Genomic DNA, 4,063 nt, shown 5'->3' on the forward strand with positions numbered 1-4,063 from the left:
CATCACCGGTGACAATTCTGTCCAAAAATGGTTCACGCACATTACGCGCCAGAAGAGACGAAGCAACGTTCACACGTCAACTAAGCTAAACAACCTTGAATTAATTGAAAAAAAAAAATAATGGCAATACTTCGGTTATTTGGATAGTTGGAATAATTGGAAACAGCAATTTTGATTTGTTGGTTATATTTGAGACATTAATTGATTAAACGTAATTTCAATTAACTGATTATTTTACGTGGCACTAATTTATGCTCATAGGTGATCGAGTCAATCATTCAGCTCTGTGGTACTTTTACATACTTCTTTATGGTGTAACAATAGGCAGACACTAGATCTTTAAATTTAAGATAAATGTTTGTTTCATTTTCTTTGAATCACACAGAGACAATGGCTGAAAGAAGTTATGTGAAAATTAATCCCTCGACCAACAGATCAAAATTGTTCAGTAAAGGTAAAACGAACAGACAAAAAAGAAAGATTCAGTTTTGTTTCCTGTATCCAGTTTATGTGAAAACTAGCGAAAGTACCCGGCTTCGCTCGGGTTATTGGGTTGATAGTGTTTGTATTCTGAACCCATTTTACTTTTCTTGCGAAGCAACATTATACAGAAGCCATTATTGGAACGCATTGTTACTAAAACACATTGGCTTTTCTATGTATTAGAAGTTTTTATATAAGGAACCATTTCTTTTCTATCTGGTTTTTCACTAGCTTGTCTCATTAAAAAAAATGCGCGCACGCACGTGGATATGATAAGTAATAACACTCAGGGTCCACTTAGAATGTGTGCAAAATTTCAGGTTTCTAGGTTCTTTCCTCTTGGAGTTATGACAGTCACACCTACACAGACGCGCATGTGCACATGCACTACACACGTGCGTGTTTGGCTGTCTGTGATTTGTATTCCTAATATAAGGAACTGCTTCTTTTCTATGCGTTTTTTTGATACTTTGCCTCATTAAAAGGATATGTCAGGTGGTTACGGCACTCGACAATTAGGGGGTTGTGGGTTCGAATCCCCGTCACATCAAACATGCTTGCCCATTCAGCCGTGGGGCGTTATAATGTGTCAATCCCACTATTCGTTGGTAAAAGAGTAGCCCAAGAGTTGGCGGTGGGTGGTGATGACTAGCTGCCTTCCCTCTAGTCATACACCGCTAAATTAGGGACGGCTAGCGCAGATAGCCCTCGTGTAGCTTTGCGCGAAATTAAAAAAAAACAACATTAAAACGAAGTGCACGCACGTGGATAAAATAAGTTATAATACCCAGGTGCACACCCTCAGGGTCCACTTAGTAAACCTGTAAAATTTCAGGTTTCTAGATTCTTCCCTCTTGAAGCTATGGCAGTCACACCTACGCAGACATGACATGCACGTGTGTGTGTCTGGCTGTTTGTGATTTCTATTAATGATATAAGAAACCATTTCTTTTCTATTTGGTTTATCGCTAGCTTGCCTCATTAAAAAGATGTGTATGCGTGCAAGCAGGTGGATAAGTAATAATACCCAGATGCACACCCTCAGGGTCCACATAGTATGGTTGCAAAATTTCAGATTTCTAGGTTCTTTCTTCTTGGAGTTATGGTGGTCACATTTTTTTATATGTGGTTTTTCGCAAGTTTCCCTCATAAAATGATGCGTGCACGCACGTTGATAATTAATAATACCCAGTTGCACACCTTCAAGGTCCACTTAGTATGGGTGCAAAATTTCAGATTTCTAGGTTTGTTCCTCTTGGCAGTGCATCTGGGTATTACTTTTCCACGTGCGTGTGTGTGAGAAACTTTTCAATGAGGCAAGCTAGCGAAAGTACCCAGCTTTGAACGAGTTTTTAGGTTGATATATCTCTTTCAACCCGGGCTCGGTCCCAAGGACCAACCTCGTAACCATTTTGTGCTTGTTATAGTTTTATGCTATAACATTTAAATTACTAAGCAAATGTTAATAATGGCTGGAGATGGCTTGAATGGGTAATGAAGAAAAACTTTAATATAAGTTTAACATAACAGCAAATGTACAACGTTTCGACAAGGTTTTGTCATCATCAGGTACCAGTAAAGCAAACAATTATCTCTTTTAGTTACGACCGTTGTACTCAGTTGCTAACCCTTTAAAAATCTTGCAGGTGGAGGATATGAAACAAAATATTTTTTTTAGGTTTTATATATACTTTTGAATAACTAAAAAATCATAAATCACTACACCAATACCATAGAATTCTACTATAATTTATCAAACTTAGTAACCAAGCTGTATTTGTCTAAAAAAATATGAAATTTCGAGCAGACCATAGACAAAACCTACCTTATTGACATCTTGGTTCAAGAGAAAGAAATGGCATTAGGTACGTTAGCAAGGCTGAGAAAACCACTAGAGGGACATTCTGAGCTTCCGATTGGTTATTCATGTCATATATGGTAGAAAGTGTATATAAAAGAGCGTTTCCAAAAATGGAAAGAGATGAGCGGGGTACCACTGTGTTTGATTTATTATGTGAGCAATGTCTTAGCAAATAGAAAAGATAATACTTTCTTATTTTATATTCTAGCTTGTTAATATCTGTAATTTGAGTTTCTAATTCATGTGAAACTATAAGGTTAGTATTTTGACTTCACAAACATTTAATTTGAATCAGTGCTGCATTCATCATACCACGTGGCACACAAAAATCGATGATTATCTATTTTTTAATATATACTTTTAAATTAACAAATTGAGTAATGTATAGTCCTAAAATTTGAATTGTAATCTACAGTTTCATACCAAACTTATTTATATAAATTAATGAAATAGTAGTTCAATAAAATTTTTAATGCAAGTCAACAAACGAGATGACATGACCTTTCACCTGTGACTCATCTTGAAAAGGATATTCTAGATGATTATGTCAGTGTGTGTATTCTGAACCAATTTTAACATAAAAGTATAACCTATATACTTTTTTTGCAAAGCAACATGACATAAAAGCCATTGTTGGAATGCATTGTTACCAAAATGCACATGGATAAGTAATACCCAAGTGCACACCCTCAGGGTCCACTTAACATGGGTGCAAAATTTCAGGTTTCTAGGTTATTTTCTCTTAGAGCTAAGGCAGTCACACACAGGCACGCACGTACGTGCGTGCGTGTCTATCTGTCTGTGTTTTCTATTTGTAATATAAGGAACCACTTCTTTTCTATTTGTTTTTCGCTAGCTTGCCTCATTAAAAAGTTTCGCACGCGCGCGGATAAGATTAATAATACCCAGGTGCATACCCTCACGTGCCATTTAATATGGGTACAAAATTTCGGGTTTCTAGGTTCTTTCCTCTTGGTGCTATTGTGTTCATATATTATTTTCTATGTAGTTTTGCTAGCTTGCCTCATAAAAAGATGCACACGTGGATAAGTAATAATATTTAGGTGCACACCCTCAGGGTCCACTTAGTATGTGTGCAAATTTTCAGGTTTCTAGGTTTTTTTCCCCTTGGAGTTATGGCGGTCACATGCAAGCAGACTCACAGACACGTCCTTTTTATTATTATATATAGAATTTTTTTGCTACTGTAAAAGAGCTACCCATTCATAATTTTGTATCTGTGACATATCCAAAGCCAGTAGCAGGTTGGCTAAAATTGCCAGTTGGACATAAATCAGTCTGCAAAGTGATGGTAGGCTATGGGCTAAATCCTAAGTTTGTTTTTACAAATTGTATATGCTGATTCCAAAAAATAAAAATGTTTACATGGATTACACTGCACATTATATGGATATGAGACCTTTAATTAAATATGGCAAGTGCTAAAGTAACACAGAAGCATGAATTTGACTCATCTTTGATAATTATAACTTCACCTTTAATTAAGGAGTAATTAATTAATTAATTTTTTACACTAGTACAAGAATTCACGACTTATTATTCTATTATAAGCAGCCCCTAACATGCTTATCACTCCAAAATTAGTGAACGTTTATAACTAGCTTAGTTACTGTAATTAGTTTAGCCACAATATTCGGCTAAAGGTTTAAAATCTTTTCATTAGCACTGTTAATAAAATAAAATATACCTATATCGTAC

At 35.8% G+C, this 4,063-nt stretch overlaps 1 long non-coding RNA gene across 1 annotated transcript in view; it reads right to left on the reverse strand.

Moving 5' to 3' along the window:
- Window positions 1-4,063, reverse strand: part of LOC111087357 — a 13,741-nt gene that overhangs the window by 8,656 nt on the left and 1,022 nt on the right. The window lies entirely within an intron of this gene.

Source organism: Limulus polyphemus, unplaced genomic scaffold, assembly GCF_000517525.1.
Source record: "Limulus polyphemus unplaced genomic scaffold, Limulus_polyphemus-2.1.2 Scaffold2049, whole genome shotgun sequence".
Taxonomy (NCBI): domain Eukaryota; kingdom Metazoa; phylum Arthropoda; class Merostomata; order Xiphosura; family Limulidae; genus Limulus; species Limulus polyphemus.